Genomic DNA, 19,414 nt, shown 5'->3' with positions numbered 1-19,414 from the left:
TTTGATTCCTTTCCCCCAACTTAACATATGTCAACAAATAATTTAAATAAAATTAACACCCGCTGTGTAGGCCGGCTAGCCCCCAGTGGCCAGTAAAACATGCACGTGACTGAATCTAGCCTACGGGCCACCACTGAGACTTCAGGTATTCCACGCTGCCGGATGTATTAGGCTGAGATTCTCAGAAGCCCACCTTGAGATGGGGGTTCATGCGCAAGGGATTTATAGGAAGTGTTCCCAGGAACTTTTGACAGGAGAGTGAGGAAGCAGGACGGAGAAGGGAAGGGGGCCAGGCAAAGATGCTATAACAAGCAGAATCCCAGGAAGGGTAGCTTTGCTTCGTCCTGCAGGAAGCTCTGCTACAGTGTAGGTCTTGCCAACTGGGGGCAAAGGAGCCATAGGGTCTTTACTCCCATACTTATGGGCCATTGGGGCTAAGGGCGGACTCTGGGGAAAGACAAATATCCAGGCACCTCCTGTTTTCCATGCACACAGGCAAAGGGGCTCCAGAAGCCTGAGGGCGGCTTTCCAATAAAAACTAGCAGGTGTTGGGAATGAAAGCACCCGGGGGAGCCAGCCTTGGGGGTCAATGAGGAAGCCGTCCAAGGAGCATCCGCTACCCCATGAAATTAGCTGGGTGTATGATGGCAGCAGTCACTGGGAAGAAACTGATCTTGAAAGGAGCAATCTCTAGGGGTTGAATTTCCCTAAATCAATTATAAAAGATGTCATAGGGCAGGCACTAGTGACTAGAAGCTAGTTCCCTCATGGCTAATCTTAGCAGCCAGAGACAGCACCCAGCTTAAGAAGTAGGCTCATGAGTTCATGCCAATGGACCCAACAGCAGATAGACCTGTGAAGCCCAGAGCAAATGATAGAGCCTGAAAATCCGAGCCAAAGACGTAAAGGCCATTGCAGATCGAAGGAGATTAAAGATAAGACGCAAACTATGACAAATGTGCTAAACCTGTCCCTGTTACAAGAATGAGGCCAAACTCGCAGCCAATGTTCTTAGAAAAGAGAGGGAGAGAGGTGTAGGAATCTCCCTTTAACTCCCAGCTGACACCGCGGTCTCCGTGAGGGTTTGGGCCTGGATGCCCCAGAGCCCTGTAGGGTGAACATCTCCGCTGTATTTCTGCACAGGGCCTTGGAAGGTCTTCTGCCATCTTGAGACCAGAGAATTTTAGATTCCCATCAGGGAAAATAATGGCTTTCTTGGCAGTCCAACAGACAAGATTGAAACCTCCTTCATTTTATTTTTTGGGGGAGGTTAATCACTCTAGCCTGACTCACGTATTCTAAAAGCCCAGTTGCCTGGGCTAAATAAATATTCTCTGTCTGCCCTTGAGAGTGACTTAGTAATGAACTCAGCATTTTTGAGTTGAACTCCACAAACATTTATTGAGCACCTACTATGTGCCTGGCATGGTGATAGATCTTGGGGGTATAATATTAATAAGATTTAGGGAGTTCTTTGTTTTAGAAGTCCAGTGGAAAACAACAGCAACTTAGGTGTCAGTTCATTCCACTCCCCACACTGTAGAGGAATTTTTGGACCAAGGCTGAGTTTGGAGTGAATCAAAGCTTTTGTATCCACCCCCATATGTATATTAAAGAAAGGCTGTTGAGATGCAGTCATAGGGAGCTCATTCGCCTTCACAAGCCTGTAAAACCAGAATTCAAGTGAAGCCCTTAAGTCAGAGAGAAGGTGAGGAGAATTTTATTGAGCTGAAAGAACAAGAACTAATCTGGAAAAATTTGTGTGCGTGAGATCAGAAGTGATTTGAGGAATTAGCTGACAGATATACACCACAATGTTATGAGTGGTTTTCTCCAGGGGATGGGATTTTGGTTGTTTCATTTTTTTTCTCATTTCTCCCTTTTCCTTAGTTTCTCGCTCCCTCCTTCCCTCCCTCCCCTCCTTCCTTCCTTCCTTTCTCTTTTTTCTTATGCTTTGTTAGTATTGGTAACATTTTCTACAATACGTCTCTATCAACTTTTGAAATAAAAAGGCCCTATTTTAAAAATTAAGCCAACTAAGAATATAAGGTATATTGCATTTGTGTCTAAAGGTCAGCCCAGATTGATGCCAAACATAAGCTAACTCTGCAATGTTCTCCCCACGCCCCCATTTCTCCGCATCTCTCCCCCAGGCTCCCAGCACTTGGCCGCATTCAGATTGGTGACATCAGCTCAGGAGAACTAGTATCTGCTTAAACAAATCCAAATTTAAAATGTCTATTTATTAAAATAGTTTCTGAACCCAGATCCATATTCTTACCATTTCCCCCTCCTTGGAGAGTCACAGAACATTTTTCTTAAGAATGAAAATAACTTGGAAACCAAGAGATCACCCTGACCAATTATTATTTTTTTATGTTAAATAACAACCTTTACTTAACAACCTCCTACTTCTTTTTTTCCATTATGTTTTTTCATAGGATATTGAATATAGTTCTCTGTGCTATACGGTAGGACCTTGTTGTTTATCCATTCTATATATAAAAGCTTACATCTGCTAGCACCAACCTCCCACTCCATCCCTCCCCCAACCCCTCCCCCTTGGCAACCACAAGTCTGTTCTCTGTGTCTGTGAGTCTGTTTCTATTTCACAGATAGGTTCATTTGTGTCATATTTTAGAATCCACATATAAGTGATATCATATGGTGTTTGTCTTTCTCTTTCTGACTTACTTCACTAAGCATGATAGTCTCTAGTTGTATCCATATTGCTGCAAATGGCATTATTTCATTCTTTTTTATAGCTGAGTAATATTCCATTATATATATATATGTACTACATCTTCTTTATCTATTCATCTGGTGATGGACATTTATGTTGTTTCCATGTCTGGGCTATTGTGAATAGTGCTGTTATGAGCATAGGGGTGCATGTATCTCTTTGAATTATAGTTTTGTCTGGCTGTATGCCCAGGAATAGGATTTCTGGATCATATGGTAATTCTATATTTAGTTTTGTCAGGAACCTCCATACTGTTTTCCACAGTGGCTGCACCCACTTACATTCCCACCAAAATTGTAGGAGGGTTCCCTTTTCTCCACACCCTCTCCAGCGTTTGTTATTTGTAGGCTTTTTAATGATGACTGTTCTGACTGGTGTGAGGTAGTACCTCATTGTAGTTTTGATTTGCATTTCTCTAACAATTAGCGACACTGAGCATCTTTTCATGTGCTTTTTTTTTTAAGCCCTTGTCGGTCACATCATTTGCAGCCCTGACCAATTATTGACGTGACTTTTTTTTTTTTTAAAGAAACTTTGCGTTCGATAAGGCATCAATTGCCCACATAAAGCAGCTGTAATTTTAGTGGATGGTTACATTCTATATCATAGAGAAGCATCCGAGGCAAGGTGATAAAAGCACCAACAACTTTTCTATGGAGGAGAAATATCCCCCAAAAGGAAGAAGTAAAAGCCAAATTAGTTATGTTTGTTTAAAACAAAATATAAATCGAAATCTGACTGCTTCCAAGGAATTAAATCGAACAGAGAAACCAAGGAAGCATAGAATTGTGTTTGTTGTTCTGTCTGCTTGACACCTGAGCATTTGGAGTTTTGTACTCTAGGCTAGTGCTTTTTCAATTTTAGGTCAAAACCCATTAGCTATAAAATCCATTTAGTGGGGCTTCCCTGGTGGCGCAGTGGTTGAGAGTCCGCCTGCCGATGCAGGGGACACGGGTTCGTGCCCCGGTCCGGGAAGATCCCACGTGCCGCGGAGCGGCTGGGCCCGTGAGCCATGGCCGCTGAGCCTGCGCATCCGGAGCCTGTGCTCCGCAGCGGGAGAGGCCGCAACAGTGACAGGCCCGCGTACCGCAAAAAAAAAAAAAAATCCATTTAGTGAACTGAGACCACTAGTTTTTACAATGAAGCAGAATAGAAAATATCACATGCTTTGCTTGCAGTAAAATATCACAGTGCTTTGCATGCAGAGTGCTTTTCAGGGTAGTGTGTATGTGTGTGTGTGTGTGTGTGTGTGTGTGTGTGTGTGTGGGATGACATGTCAATGTATTTCTCATTGTGGCCTGCAGTTAAAAAATTTGGAAATCGCTGCATAGACAGTCTAATGGTGCCACGGGTGGGTCATGTTGCCTTGAGTCGCTTGTAGGATGCTTGGAACTACCTGATTTAGAATGACCATCCCTAGTGGGAGACTGCAAGGGATTCAGGTGGAGAGAAGGATTTGGAATGGGTGACCTCTCAGGTTCTTTCCTACTTTGCAATTCGGATTCTTGGATCCAACAGAGTTATAACAGTCTGGTCAGTAGGATGTGGCTGTACAAGTTTTTAGAAGTAGGTTATGTAAATAAATGATCAAAATCATGGTCCCATAATGAGTCCTGCAGTGACTCGGGACTCCTCTCCCAAGTGTCTTGAAGTGACCACAGAGGATATTAATATATTTTTACAAAGCTCAGTCCCATCCAGCTCCTCCTTCCATGTTATTGATCTGTGGGCTTCTTCTCTGGCAGGGTTTGAAGCCCTGGCATTGGCAGGGCCATCTCCTCAGTGCCACTCAGCCCACCCCCTCCAGCAGGTGGGTGTGGGAACCAGGGAGCTGGTGGACAGGCCAATCACCAAGTCTGCAGAAATGGGGCAATCTTTTCTTTGGAAAAGTGCATCCGGGCTGCACAGAGGAGCACTTGTGGGCTTCCAGGGTTGGGAAGGAAGCTTTTCTGTCTTCTTCAACCCTTCAGTCTTCCCACTTGTAGGAAATGACACCTCCACTAGAGTTCTCAAAGCCCCCTCCTTTGCCCTGCCTTTCCCATGGCCAACCCATCACCTAGTCCTGTCCACTCACCTCAACTTAGAGCTCCAGTCTCTCCCTGTCTTTCCTTCTCACCTCGGGCACAGCCACCATCATCATTTGCCTGGGTGACCAAAGCCACCCTCTAACTGGCCTCCCCACTTCTCTAGCTCCCCTCCAACCCAGTTTGCACTCTATGGCCTGAGAGTTATTTTTTGAAACGCATATTAAATCATACCATCCCCTGTTCATTTATTTTTTTAATTTCTATTTTATATTATAGTATATAGAGTTACAATGTTGTGTTAGTTTCAGGTGTACAGCAAAGTGATTCAGTTATACACATACATATACCTATTCTTTTTCAGATTCTTTTCCCATATAGGTTATTACAGAGTATTGAATAGAGTTCCCGGTGCTATACAGTAGGTCCTTGTTGATTATCGATTTTATTTTATTTTATTTTTTGGCTGCGTTGGGTCTTCATTGCTGCGTGCGGGCTTTCTCTAGTTGCGGCGAGCGGGGGCTACTCTTCGTTGTGGTGCTTGGGCTTCTCACTGTGGTGGCTTCTCTCATTGTGGAGCACAGGCCCTAGGCACGTGGGTTTCAGTAGTTGTGGCTCACAGGCTCTAGAGCACAGGCTCAGTAGTTGTGGCACATGGGCTTAGTTGCTCCGTGGCATGTGGGATCTTCCTGGAGCAGGGTTAGAACCTGTGTCCCCTGCATTGGCAGGTGGATTCTTAACCACTGCACCACAAGGGAAGTCCCTCTATTTTATGTATAGTAGTGTGTATATGTTAATCCTAACCTCCTAATTTATCCCTCCCTGCACCTTTCCCCTTTGGTAACTATACGTTTGTTTTCAGTCTGTCTGTTTCAGTTTTTGTAAATAAGTTCATTTGTATCATTTTTTTTAGATTCCACATATAACTGATATCATATGCTATTTGTCTTTGCCTAACTTACTTCACTTAGTATGATCATCTCTAGGTCCATTCATGTTGCTGCAGATGGCATTATTCTGTTCTTTTTTATGGCTGAGTAATATTCCATTGTCTATGTGTACCACATCTTCTTTATCCATTCATCTGCCAATGGACATTTAGGTTGCTTCCATGTCTTGGCTATTGTAAATAGTGCTGCTGTGAACATTGGGGTACATGTATCTATTCTAATTATGGTTTTCTCCAGATATATGCCCAGGAGTGGGAATGCTGGATCATATGGTAGCTCTATTTTTAGTTTTATAAGGAACCTCTATACTGTTCTCCATTGTGGCTATACCAACTTACATTCCCACCAACAGTGTAGGAGGGTTCCCTTTTCTGCACACCCTCTCCAGTATTTATTGTTTGTAGACTTTTTGATGATGGCCATTTTTACCAGTATGAGGTGATATCTCATTGCAGTTTTGATTTGCATTTCTCTTATAATTAGTGATGCTGAGCAGCTTTTCATATGCTTTGTGGACATCTGTATGTCTTCTTTGGAGAAATGTCTGTATAGATCTTCTGCCCATTGTTTGATTGGGTTGATTGTTTTTTTGATATTGAGCTGTATGAGCTGTTTGCATATTTTGGAGATTAATCCCTTGTCATTCACATCATTTGCAAATATTTTCTTTTATTCTATGGGTCGACCCAAGGCAATCTACAGATTCAATGCAATCCCTATCAAATTACCAATGGCATTTTTTGCAGATCTAGAACAAAAATTTTTAAATTCATATGGAAATACAAAAGACCCTGAATAGCCAAAGAAACCTAGAGAAAGCAAAACAAAGCTGGAAGAATCAGGCTCCCTGACTTCAGACTATACAATAAAGCTACAGTAATCAAAACAGTATGGTACTGGCACAAAGACAGACTTATAGGTCAAAGGAACAGGATAGAAAGCCCAGAATAAACCCACACACCTACAGTCAATTAATTTATGACAAAGGAGGTAAGAATTTATAATGGGGAAAAAACAGTCTTCAATAAATGGTACTGGGAAAAGTGGAGAACTATATGTAAAATGATGAAATTACTACATTCTCAAGCACCACACACAAAAATAAACTCAAAATGGATTAAAGACCTGAATGTAAGACTGGACACTATAAAACTCTTAGAGGAAAACATAGGCAGAACACTCTTTGCCATAAATCACAGCAATATATTTTTGGATCCACCTCCTAGAGTAATGAAAATAAAAACAAAAATAAACAAATGGGACCTACTTAAACTTAAAAGCTTTTGCACAGCAAAGTATACCATCCCCTGTTTAAGACCCACTAATGGCATCCTGTCCCATCATACTCAGGACAACCTTCAGACTCCTGGTTACTGCTCATTCTGCCCTCCAGTCTCCACTCCCCTTCCCCCATGGCTGAATTTGCCCTTCCCCTCCTTCCCCCCAACTTCTACCCTTGTTGTGGCCCCTCGAAAGCAACCAGCTTGGGGACTTCACAAACGCAGGGACCAGCCCTTCTCAGCGGCGTCTGCTAAACTCTCCTCATTCCTCAGATCTGGAGGGATTTCTCTGACCCTGGGCCCACCCCCAACTAATTGGGGCCCCCTGCTTCTGTCTCTCATAGAACTTAGCTTTCTTCCTTAAAAAATTTAGGGCCTATTGTAATCACATTTGAATTGATTCATTTAATATTTACTTCCCCTTCTAGTCTGTAAGCTCCAGAAGAACCAGCAGTGTCTGCTCATAATAGATGATCAATAAGTATCTGCTGAGGGAATAAATTAGTGGGATCCTGGTGCCACCTCCTTCCGCCTGGATACTGAAAGCAGATTTTATCCATCAAGACACCCCCCAAACTTCTTCTTCCAGTCTTAATATCCCAGCACCTTTAGCCTGTCACACCTAATTTATAACCCTTTAATAATCTCCCAGACTGCTGTAGTTCCCCCAACAAAATCACCAATCTCCTTTCAGCTGAGAAGCCCAGCATGGTTTGTTGTGTTTTAAAATATTTCTGGCCAGTACTGAGGGTAATGGGAAGATAGCCCCGTGATTCTGACAGAGAGCCTCCTTCTCAAACTCCACCATAAAGGATCTCAGACTAATGCTGGAAATGGCAGGTAGTTCAATTCTGCTCAAAATCATGGCTCGTGCTGCCTTGACAGTGCTTGTTCTGGATTTAGAGTTTTCCTGTTCCCTCCCTCCCTCCCTCTCTCTCTGTCTTCCTCCCTTGTTTCTCTGTCTGTTCTTCCCTCCTCTCCTTTCTTCTCCTTCCCTCTCTCTCTCTCTCTCTCTCATTCATTCACTCGCTGATTCACTCATTCTGTTTTGTTTTCAATCCTGAACGAGTACTTCCTTTCCCATCTTGAGATCAGAACTAGAAGAGGACAGTAAATGTACTTAGAATGAGGACCCAAAAGCCATTCCTCACAGTGGCCTTGAGTGTCCCAACAACCAAAGTGAATACGTTCCTATGACCCTGTTTGGACCCTCTGCCTCGTTGGCAAGTCGGCTGTGTAATGACAGTCAATGCCCTCTGCAGAAATCAGGGGCTGTGAACGGGGCAACGAAGAGCTTGAGGGGGGCCCTCGACATTTGAATCAAAGTGGAGGATCTGACCGGTGAAATCGATGAGGTGTGAAATGCTGTTCCTCACACCGAGGCTCCATTTAGCACCTCGGCCCCGGGGTTTCAGCAAAGAGAAAATCTTCTGGAATCGATACTACTATCATTTCACAAAATTACAGTATTGTGTCCTGAAAATGAGCCATAAATCAACTGCAGGCTTCACTTGCTGGAAGAAACAGCTTTGCTGTGAGAAAGCTGGTGGCTGGAACAAATTTCAGGAGTTCAGGGGGTCCGGGCCCCTCCCATGGTTATTACCCACCTGGAAAGGCAGGCGATCTGGGGTGAGGGCCCCGAGCCCATGGCATCACTGGAGACAGGCCGGGGCGTCTTTGGTGCGTTGGAAATGCAGCACGACTGAAATCAAACAAGATCTCAGAATCTCCAAATTCAGTCAAACAGAGACTGCTGAGAAGAAATTGGGAGCTTCTGGCCTCTTAAGTGATCCCCGGCCCACTCACAGGCCCTAATTTCATTCTTCCCAGCGTGGGCTGCCTTGGTGAGATGTCGAGCCTGTGGATTTCAATTGCAGAAGCTGGCTGGGAGGCTTGTGGAAGGGAATTCTTTGCTGGCTGTAGAGCTCCTGACCCTGCACCACACAGGGTCATCTTGAGGGCTTGCTTTCTTCTTTGGTTCCTGTCCGATGCGTATTTACCAAAGGCCAGAGGTCTGAGCACTGCTGTCCTGGCTACAGGACTTCAGGTAGACTATGGAAAGAGTGGACACGAGGGCCAGGGGTTATCAGAAGCCCCAGTCCAAGCACCTTGAGATGAACCAAGCTGCCCAGCCTAGGGAAGTCCCCACGTGGCATCCACTGGGAGGGTCTTGGGCTACCACTTTGCTGTCCCACAAAATTGTAATTGCTGGGCTTCCCTGGTGGTGCAGTGGTTGAAAGTCCGCCTGTCAATGCAGGGGACACGGGTTCGTGCCCCTGTCCAGGAAGATCCCACATGCCGCGGAGCGGCTGGACCCGTGAGCCATGGCTGCTGAGCTTGCGCGTCTGGAGCCTGTGCTCCGCAACGGGAGAGGCCACACAGTGAGAGGCCCGCATACCGCAAAAAAAAAAAAAAAAAAATTGTAATTGCTGCAGAGCACAGACTCTTGTCCTCCATTTCTCATAGTCTTTCCTGGTCCTAGCAGAATGCAAAATACTGAAATATATAACTACTGAGGTTGAGAACTAAATATCTCCCATAGTCTTCTGATTGCCAAGACCAAAGGGGAAAATAAATCCAGGTCATAGACTTCTAAGTATCTGGGTCTTTATCTGCCACTAAATTCTAAAAGGGATTTATTTTGATGGGTAGTTATCTAAGGGACCCTGGAAAACAAAATGAAAAATATTTCAACCTGGTTTCCATGAAAAATTAAGAAATATTTTTAATAAGCTGTACCATTGACCTTCTCTGGGCCTGTTTCTGTTTTCTTTTTTAATTTAATTTTATTTTTAATACAGCAGGTTCTTATTAGTTATCCATTTTATACATGTTAGTGTATATATGTCAGTCCCAATCTCCCAGTTCATCCCACCACCCCCTCACCCCACCCCTGCCACTTTCCCCCGTTGGTGTCCATACATTTGTTCTCTACATCTCTGTCTCTATTTCTGCCTTGTAAACCGGTGGGCCTATTTCTTCATCAGTAAGTAGGAATAGTAATAGAGACATTCTTATCATTACAACTCGGATATCACAGCATGTTGTGAATTTTAAAAAGTTAATGGAGAAGAATACGTTTTTCAAATGGCAAAGTGTGTGTGAGCATCGTGTAACCTTGACATAGGATCATCAGCACCTCTCCCCACGGTGTACCGGAAGCGCAGCTCTTGTCCAGAGCACTGGGATCCGTCCCCCCCGCCGTCCCACCCCACACACAAAGGCAGGGAAGGCTCTGTTTGAATACTCCAGGGAGTCTCTTGTAGGAGAGCCTGCCGTCCCGCTAAGTTAAGCTGCCTCCATTGCGGCTTTCTGTGGAAGCAAAAATAATTATAAGCGGTCTCGTTTCTTGAGTGTTTTCCATGTGACGAGCATGCTTTACCTGCGTCATCGCGCCGAATCCCCTCGTGAGATGGAGATGGTGCTATTAGCTCCCCATACTTCACAGGAGAAAACTGAGGCTTGGGGAGGTTAAGTAACTGGCTCAGGGTCCCACTGTGGGGAAGATTTGAACCCAGGTTGGTTTGACTCCAGAAACCACGTGCTGTTCACCGCCAGGCTGTCCTTCCTCAAAGAGGAACGGGAAGAGAAGTGAAAAAGAACACAGCGAAGGGAGTGGAAATGGACAGTCGGCAAGTGTGGGTTTGTTCCCAGGCTGCTAGAAGTCTGCTTGACCTCTACCCACTCACTGAAATCCTCTGAGCCCCAGCACCCTCATCTGTAATTGGGCAAAACACAAGCCTGATCTGCTCGTCCTACATTTACGTGATACTCTGCAGTTTGCAAAGGTTCTCCCAATCCCATCCCTACAGCAGCTCTGTGAAGCCGAATCATCACTTCCATTTTACAGATGGAGCAACCAGTCTCCATCAGCATTGCTGTGAATGACAAAAAGTTATCACGGATGAGATCCTTTTAAAATGGCCACGTGCCACGCGAGCATCATCATTACATCATGACCTTGATGTGGGCTTGCTCAGAATCACCTGTGTAGTGGGTGCACCCGTTGGGATGGAGACAGAGCTCTTTGGGCTCCACATTCATGTTCTTTCCAGCTGCCTTCATGTGCCTCATGTTCTTGTCCACCATCTCGTGGCCCGTGTTCTTGGACACGCCTGCCTGCACCTCAGGCCAAAGGGCTCACTGCCAGCCTGCCTCCCACCAGGACTTGTCTGCCTTGTGGAGATGCTGAAATTTCTAAGCCCCTCCCGCACAGTCTTCTTACTTCAAGTGCTGGGAACATGGGCTTATGTTTGAAGAAAGACCACTATGGTCCCACTGTTGGGGAGGACTCTTCCAAGACAAGTCTCAAAGCGATAATGGAAGGGAATTTTCACGACCTGGAGAAAGGCATGAATTCCCCAAATAGAAAAATCACACTGAGTTAAAGGCAGGAGGAAACCAACACCGAAAACTGAAAACAACAAAAGCAAAAGAAAATATACCAAAACGATCCTACCTAAACAATGAGAGTGAAACTGCAGAATATAAAACAAAACAAAAAGCTATTGGAGACAACACGATCTCCCAAATGACAAAAATTAGGCCTGCATCTAGGCTGTATTTTACATTTAGATTTCCCGTCAGCAACAACAGGGGTGCTAGAAGACAAAGTTGGTGCATGTACAAAGTCAAGACTGAATAGTTCTGATGTCTCCTACTCACACCTGTTAAAAATTCCCAGTATAGAGCATGCAAGAGATAATTTCTGGTTCCTCTCCTATTATCAGAGGGTCTGTCCTTTGACTAGTGGGTGCTGTTAGGACTGTGAACGCTTCTTAAATGATTGTCAAAGAGCTTTTCTCAGTTGGTGAAGAAGTAAAACGTCCAGTGTTGTTGAGGATGGAGGGAAATGGATGGTCTGGTTCCTGGGAGGAGTGTAAAGTGAACAGCCTCTAGGGGCGCTGTGGGGCATAGCTCTGTACCAGGAGTTCCATTTCTTGGGATCCATCCTGCGTACATGCCCACACACAAGCACAAAGCGGCCGGCTGTTCGCCACCTCTATTCTTGGGTGATGACTCACAGGGTCCCTGGTCAGGGGATATTTCAGGAGACATGACCTGTGGCTCTGGGGACCCACCGTTAAGTCACCCTCTCTGTGTGTCACTCTCTGACCTCATGCACCATCTAGAGGCTCGTGTCCTGCCTTCCCCTTATGAGTCAACCTCTACCTTGTGCTTCTAGAAACTGAGGAGGTGGAAACAATTGTTGAGCCCTTGTGTTGCTCCCACACCCGACCCCGGGACCAGTGCTTGCCTTGTCACCGTGCCTTGTATCCAGTGTTGTGACGTTGCTTCCCTCCCTCAAGACTGCAGAATGTCCTGGATGGGTCTCAGGTCCTTGCAATGGAAAGATGCAGGTCAGGAACACCAGGTTAGTGCTGCTTGAAAACGTCAAGGTCACACTGGGGTTTCTGTGCATTTCCACCTGGAACTTGGCCACACGGAGCCACTACAGGTCCCCTGAACCCAGACATACTCTTTCTCTCTGTGACTTTGCGTGTTTGGTTCCTGTCATTCCCTAAAGCCTTCCCTGACCTCTCAGGGCTGGGATTGGTCCCTGCTCGGATCTTCCTCACTGACCCCAATGTACATCTGTCAGAGCTGCCAGCACTCTGTCAGGCATTGCTTTGCTTGTTTTCCTCCTTTGTTAGAGAGTAAATCCACCAGCACGTGGTCAGAACCGTGTTTGTTGACAGGATGGATGAATAATGCCATGTCTATGTGGGTTCTGCCCTCAGCACTTGGCCTTCTCTTTTCTACCAGCTGAAACATACTTAAGGCAAGTGACAAAGATGGAAGTTTGGATCCAACTTCCTCTGGCCTCTGCTGTGTCTCTCGTCTCTGTGTCTCCCCACATCTCTCTGGCTCCCTGGGTTGGAAAACAGGTCTGAAGTCAAGTTGGAAAAGAGACCTTGTCTTGGCCAAGCTGTAGAGAGTCTCTGACATTTTTCAGTCGCGTCCTATGTCGCTGCCATTTCATCTGCTGCCTGTCTCGGCAACCAGTTCCGCCTCCTGGGGACTCACCGGATCACACAAGACAGAGAAAACTGGAGGTGTTCAGCCCCAAGGAAATGTGCAAGTGTCATTTACCCACAGTCTCTGTCATTTCTTTCCTTCTTCCTAAAGACAGTGCTCCCCATTCTATGTTTCTCTTCCACAGAGTTCTCCAGCCTGACACGTCTCCTCATTGCTGATCCATGGCCCCAGGGATGCTTGGTGGCCTACTTTTCTTTCCTTCCTTTGGCTTCCCAGGCCATCCAGGAATGTGCCAGCAGAGCAGAATCCCAAAGCTCACAGAGTTAGGGATCTTCCAAGCATCTCCCACCCCTGGATGTAGCTATAGGAAAGCCATGGGGAAGGCTGCATATCTTCTGGCTTGGGCTATGGGGTTTTTTGTTTTGTTTTGTTTTTTTCTTGTTGCACCTTTACTTTTTTAAAATTGAAGTATAGTGAATTTACAATGTTGTGTTAGTTTCTGGTGTACAGCAAAGTGATTCAGTTATACGTACATCTATATATGTGTATATATATATTTTTTATATATATATATATATATATATATATATATACTCTTTTTCAGTCTTTCCATTATAGTTTATCACAGGATATTGAATATAGTTCCCTGTGCTATACAGTAGGAACTTACTGTGTATCTATTTTATATATAGTAGTTTGTTGTTTATCAATAAACTTTTATTTGTTACTTTTATGTAATATCATCACTGTTAACATTTATCCTTTATCAGTTTAATAAGACCCTCTTTTTTAAAAAAATGTTTCTTTTTTTAATTAGATTATAGTTGATTTACATCGTGTTAGTTTCAGGTGTACAGCACTTGATTCAGTTCCATATATATACACTTTTTCAGATTCTTTTCCATTATAGTTTATAACAAGATATTGTTCCCTGTGCTATACAATAGGGCCCTGTTGTTTATCTATTTTATATGCAGTAGTTTGCATCTGCTAATCCCAAAGTCCTAATTTATCTCTCCCCACTTGAGCTATGTTTTTACACTGGCAGGATAGACAAGTCTTGGGCATCTTTGAAAACTAAAATAATAATAACTATAACGCTGAAAATGAACATTTACTAGTGTATTCCTCCTCACTGTCGCCTGCACTGCAGATCCCTCGTCTTTGAGATGCATGGAGAGAGAAGACAGCCATGCCGGCCTCCAAGAATCTTTCATGCGTCATCATCAGAGATCAGGGGCCCAGAGGTGGGGGCGAGTGTTTGCTCCACTGATGGCCTGATCCTGGGGCCACCCCGCAGGGCTGCCTTGACTCGTCCCCCAGTACTGAGCTGCCCCAAATACACCCATTTGTTTGAGCATCCTCCTTCCCTCCCAAGGCTGGCTAGTGGCAGCCCGTAGGAATCAGCAGGTGGAGCTGGAATGGAGGTGGAGCCTTTCCCATCGTGATGCTCTACCAGGATCCATGGGAGTGATGACAAGAATTTCCTTTTTGTCCCTCGAAGTTTCTTGCTCCCTGAGGCCAGGGACAAGGCAATTAATCTCCCAGAACCTCATTTACCTTGTCCTTACAAAGGGGGTGTCCCAGGAGTGCTCATCTCAAAGGGCTTCTGTGAGAACCATAAAAGGCATTTATAAGAAAATATTCAATACTTCATAAACCATAAATCAGTGGATCTCAATTTATGGTCTGTGGCCCCCAGAGGGGCTCTGAAACTCTTTCAAAGGGTCTCAGAGGTCAAAACAATTTAAAAACTAACACTAGGACTTCATTTGCCTTTTTCACTGGGTTGACATTTGCACTAATGGTGCAGAAGCAATGGTGGGGTATAAGTGCTGGCGCATAGGCGTGAATTAAGTCCATGTACCAGACTGTACTAGTGGTCAGTGTATTCTTTTTTTTTTTTTTTGCGGTACGCGGGCCTCTCACTGCTGTGGCCTCTCCCGCTGCAGAGCGCAGGCTCCAGACACGCAGGCTCAGCAGCCATGGCTCACGGGCCCAGCCGCTCCGCGGCACGTGGGATCCTCCCAGACCGGGGCACGAACTCGTGTCCCCTGCATCGGCAGGCGGACTCTCAACCACTGCGCCACCAGGGAAGTCCCGGTCAGTGTATTCTTCACCTACTTGAAGAGAAAAAATTTTGCAATTAAGAATATCTTTGATGAATCAGCACAAAGTATTAATTGTATTGAATCGCAATTCTCGAATGTACATCTTTTTAATATTCTATGTGATGAGATGGGAGCTACACGTAAAGCACTTACATGGCATTCTGAAGAGCAGTGTTCATCTCAAGGAAAACTGTATGATTATTTGAGTTTTGATATGAACTAGCCACTTCTTTCATGCAACACGATTTTTACTTAAATGGACAACTTACAGACTTAGGTATTTGACAGACATTTTCTCAAAAATAATGAAGCGAGCCTGTCACTTCGAGGAAAATAAATGACAGTGTCTGTTATCAATGATAAGATCTGAACTTTCATGCAAAAACTAGAGTTACGGAGAATTTGTATTTGCCTTTCTGAGCTTGGCAGTGTTCCGATGCTTCAACAGTTTGGTGATGCCGTTTTAACATACATAATGAAATGTTTCAAGGTCTGAAAGATCTGCCATGAGTTCATTGGATCAGTATTTCTCAGGTGGCCAATACGTGGTGTTACAGAATCATGGCTGGGTGGGTGAAAGAGCCATTGAAAATGGAAAATTTTAACGAGCAAGTGTATGATTTACAGCTATTTGTCGAGTTTTAGTGTCGTATCAAAGAATAGTCACAGTTTTCTGAAAAGTCTATTTTAGTACTCCTCCCTTTTCCAACTCCATATCTACCTCAGACAAAACAACATTTTTGTAACAGGCTGAATGCAGAAGCAGACAGGAGAAGCCAGCTGTCTGCTAAGCCACGCAGTAAAGTGCTTTGAGAAACGTAAAACAATGCTGCTCTTCTCGCTACATTTTTCTTTGTTTTCAGAAATATGATCCTTTTAGAAAAATGTCATTTTATATTAACATGGAATGATTTTATGATATTTTAAAATAAACTAGTAAAATCAATATTTTAATTTCTATTATGGAAAATACTAGTAGATAAAACCCATATTAAAAATGCTCTAATATTAGGGTCTTAGGAAATTTTAAGAGTGTAATGCTGCTGACAGTAAAGGTTTGAGAACCACTGCCATAGAGCACAGTATACATTTCAGTTTTTTTAAATCATTATTTGTCTCCCGGTTCCTAAAATGGATTTCCAATGGAGACCTCAGGCTACAGCTTCTATTCTCAAGGAAAGAGTCCCCTGCTTGCTTTCATTTTCCAGAGCAAGGCTGAGGAGCTTTCCCTGAGACTGAGGGCTTCAGTAAAGTCCCCCATAAAGGGGACAGTGTCATGGGTCCTTCTCAGGCCACCCACAAGCAGAGGAGCCATTCAGTTTTGTAGCAGGTAAACTTCCACAGCCGCCATCGTGGGCTCAGAGTCCATCTTCAAAAAGCATGTGAATGTGAGTGTGGCCCTTCCCATCCACATCGTCATTCTATTTAGGCTGGGCAAGTTGAATGGCCTGCCCCTCCCCCGCCTGCACTTCCACCTCTTCTGCCAGGTGCATGGTTACTATGGGAACAGCCACTTTGCAAACTATGACCTTCCCCTCTGGCTACAGTTGATTGGCCAATCGGAGTATATCTCTGTGATTTTTGGATGTGGGACTCATGAGGGTCAGTCAGCCTCATTCCAGTTGCATAAAGATACAGCACATAAAACTTGAGAGCCTTCATTGTCCATGTTTGCTGCCACGTGGACTGAGGAGCAAAGAGAGGCATGTGTGAGCACATCTGGGTTCAGGCTGATGCTACCTGACTCCACGCAATAAAGCCCTTGGAGACTGGAAAGTACAATGGTCCCAGGACTTTCAAAAGAGTCACATGTTTCCCTGTTGCTTATGAAATTCTGGCTAAAGAGCGGGTAGATGGAGGTTAGTTGTCCTGACCACTTCTATCATTTCATTGTGCTTTCGGAGAAAGATGATTTTCAATCTCGGTGTCTTTACTGAGGAATGCAAAGTTATTCTATCGCTGTACAACCAGGTGGTTCAGAGTTCTTAATCTGAGGTGTAAGAATAAAATTTAGGAGTCTGTGGATATGTATGGGCAAAAAATTACTTCTGCATTTTCACTAATCTCTAACTGAAAATTAGCATTTCCTTTAATTACTCATGTGGGTAGCAAACCATAGTCGTATAAGCAAAATCCACTTATAAAAATTAAAATAAATGAGTCACGAGTATGAAAGGTAAGGTGTGGGGAATATAGTCAATAACTATGTAAAATCTTTGTATGGTGACGAATCATAAGTAAATTTATCATGCTGATCATTTTGAAATGTACAGAAATATTGAATCACTATGATGTGTAACAGGAACTAGCATAGTATTGTAGATTATACTTCAAAAACAAACAAACAAACAAACTCATAGAAAAAGAGATCAGATTTGTGATTATCAGGGGCAGGGTGTAGGGGGAGGGGAGTTTGATGAAGACAGTCAAAAGGTACAAACTTACAGTTATAAAGTAAGTACTAGGGGGGCTTCCCTGGTGGCGCAGTGGTTGAAAGTCCGCCTGCCGAGGCAGGGGACACGGGTTCGTGCCCCGGTCTGGGAAGATCCCACATGCCGCGGAACGGCTGGGCCCGTGAGCCATGGCCGCCGAGCCTGCGCGTCCGGAGCCTGTGCTCCGCAGCGGAAGAGACCACAACAGTGACAGGCCCACGTACCGCAAAAAAAAAAAAAAAAAAAATAAGTACTAGGGATATAGTGTACAACATGATAAATATAATTAACACTGCTGTATGTTTATATGAAAATTAAGAGAGGATATCCTGAGTCCTCATCACAAGGAAAATTTTATTTTTCTGTTTCTTTAATTTTGTATCTGTGATTATGGATGTTCACTAAGCTTATTGTGATAATCATTTCATGATGTATGCAAGTCAAATCAGTATGCTGTACACCTTAAACTTATACAGTCTGTATGTCAATTATACCTCAATAAAACTGGAAGGAAAAAAATAAAATCTTTTCTATAAAAGAAAGCAAAGTAATAGGGGAGGTGGGTCAAGAGAAAGTTAAAATGAAATATAATCACATGATATTTGTACTTTCTCATTTTTTAACTTAAAAAATGTACAAGAGGGCTTCCCTGGTGGCGCAGTGGTTGAGAGTCTGCCTGCCAGGCCCGCGTACCGCAAAAAAAAAAATGTACAAGAAAAAAGTAACAGATATTTCCATGTCACATTAAAGTGTTGCAGATATCCAGAAAAATTATTTGAGCTCATCATACTTCAGATTTACGGCAGTCATTAGACGCTCCACTAGATTCTATTATCTCACACATATATTCCTTTATTAAACATTTTAATATTTTGGTAACTGCATTTCTTTCTCTCTTTTTTGTTTTTTTTTTTGTTTGTTTGTTTGTTTTTTGTGGTACGCAGGCCTCTCACTGTTGTGGCCTCTCCCGCCGCGGAGCACAGGCTCCGGACGCGCAGGCCCAGTAGCCGTGGCTCACGGGCCCAGCCGCTCCGCGGCACGCGGGATCCTCCCGCACCGGGGCACGAACCCGCGCCCCCTGCATCGGCAGGCGGACCCCCAACCACTGCGCCACCAGGGAAGCCCGGTAACTGCATTTCTATTAATTAGTGCATTTTGTTTTATGCACTTAAAAACGTAATTCTAAGAATGGATTGATAGAATTCATCCAGGCACCAAAAACAAAACAAAACAAAAAAACCCAAAAACCCTAAACTAAACACTGTTTTAATTCACCTTCTTAGAAGCAGGATAACACACAAGAAGCAGAGATTTGGTAAAAATACTACAAATATGGCTTCATTGCTACATAGGACAGATTTTATTCATAATATTATTCTAGTTGTATATTGCTGGGTAATAAAACACTCAAGCTTAGTGTCTTAAATGATCAAGAGTCATTTATTTTGCATCTGAATCTTTAATTTAGGAAGAACTTGGAGGCAATAGCTCTTCTCTGCTCTGTGTGGCAGCACCTGGGGAAGCTTGACTGTGGAGGAAAGATCCACTTCCAAGATGACTCACTCACCTGGCCAGCAGGTTGGTGCTGTCTGTTGACCTAGAACCAGCTAGGGCTGTCAGCCAGGGCCGTCAGCTAGGGCCGTCAGCTAGGGCCTCCGCTTCCCTCGACGGGGGACTCTCCACTGGTCGCTTGGGCTCCCAACTGCATGATGTCTGCATCCCAAGAGATTATCTGAGACGTTGAGAGCTGCCGTTGCTTAAGACTTGAGCCTGGAAACTTGAGCAGTGTCCCTTCCACTGTATTTTACTGTTAAGCAGTCAAAGGGCCAAGTCAGGTTCAAGGGAAAGGGACCCCATCTCCTGCTGGGGGGGATGTCGAATGATTTATAGGCAGC

The 19,414-nt window shown here is 44.2% G+C and overlaps 1 long non-coding RNA gene across 1 annotated transcript in view; it reads left to right on the top strand.

Moving 5' to 3' along the window:
- The window catches only part of LOC141279648 (uncharacterized), a 69,393-nt gene that overhangs the window by 33,066 nt on the left and 16,913 nt on the right, over positions 1–19,414 (top strand). Inside the window, exon 2 of the long non-coding RNA XR_012334230.1 lies at positions 12,183–12,371. This is a non-coding gene — a long non-coding RNA (uncharacterized lncRNA). The remainder of the gene's footprint in view (positions 1–12,182; positions 12,372–19,414) is intronic.

Source organism: Tursiops truncatus, chromosome 10 (genome assembly GCF_011762595.2).
Source record: "Tursiops truncatus isolate mTurTru1 chromosome 10, mTurTru1.mat.Y, whole genome shotgun sequence".
Taxonomy (NCBI): Eukaryota; Metazoa; Chordata; class Mammalia; order Artiodactyla; family Delphinidae; genus Tursiops; species Tursiops truncatus.
The sequence above is the reverse complement of the archived record's forward strand: the minus strand, read 5'-3'. Positions and strand labels throughout refer to the sequence as shown.